Below are 573 nucleotides of genomic sequence, written 5' to 3' on the forward strand. Positions count from 1 at the left end.
TAAAAAGTTACTGCCTTTGGGGAATATATAAAAGTAAGCAACTAGAATGCAATGATAAAGTGATGTACCACCCAGTGCTGTGGGTGTCTAGAGGAAGATCCTGTATTCATACATGTAGTTTTTGGAAGCCCTAAATGTAATCAGCTAGAATTCAGTTTTCAAATACAGCATCTGTTTTTAAAGTTAAATCCATAAAGTGTACCATTAAATCTACAGCCATGCCACCCTTAACAAGCCTGATCCCATCTGATCTTGGAAGCTAAGCAGGATCAGGCCTGGTTAGTACTTGGATGAGAGATCACTTAGGAAGATGAGGTGCTGTAGGCAAAAAAAATATAAAAATAAGGGATTGTAAGCTAACAAGGTCCTTGCAATCTGTGAGGTCAACCAAGGGTTGTCTCACCTAAAAATAAATAGATAGATAGATAGATAGATAGATAGATAGATAGATAGATAGATAGATAGATAGATAGATAATTTTTTTAAAATGCACCATTAGCATGATCTTTGGTCTCAGGCTCTTCCCAAGAGGCAGACAATCTCTGGGCATCTGGGTGATGTAGGATGACAACC

General features: G+C 37.7%; 1 pseudogene; it reads left to right on the forward strand.

Annotated features, from left to right (window-relative positions):
- The first annotated feature begins 208 nt into the window (after positions 1-208).
- Positions 209-327, forward strand: LOC111738558 (annotated as a pseudogene).
- The last annotated feature ends 246 nt before the right edge of the window (positions 328-573 follow it).

The sequence above is a fragment of the Pteropus vampyrus genome, unplaced genomic scaffold, assembly GCF_000151845.1.
Source record: "Pteropus vampyrus isolate Shadow unplaced genomic scaffold, Pvam_2.0 Scaffold39, whole genome shotgun sequence".
NCBI classification, from domain to species: Eukaryota; Metazoa; Chordata; class Mammalia; order Chiroptera; family Pteropodidae; genus Pteropus; species Pteropus vampyrus.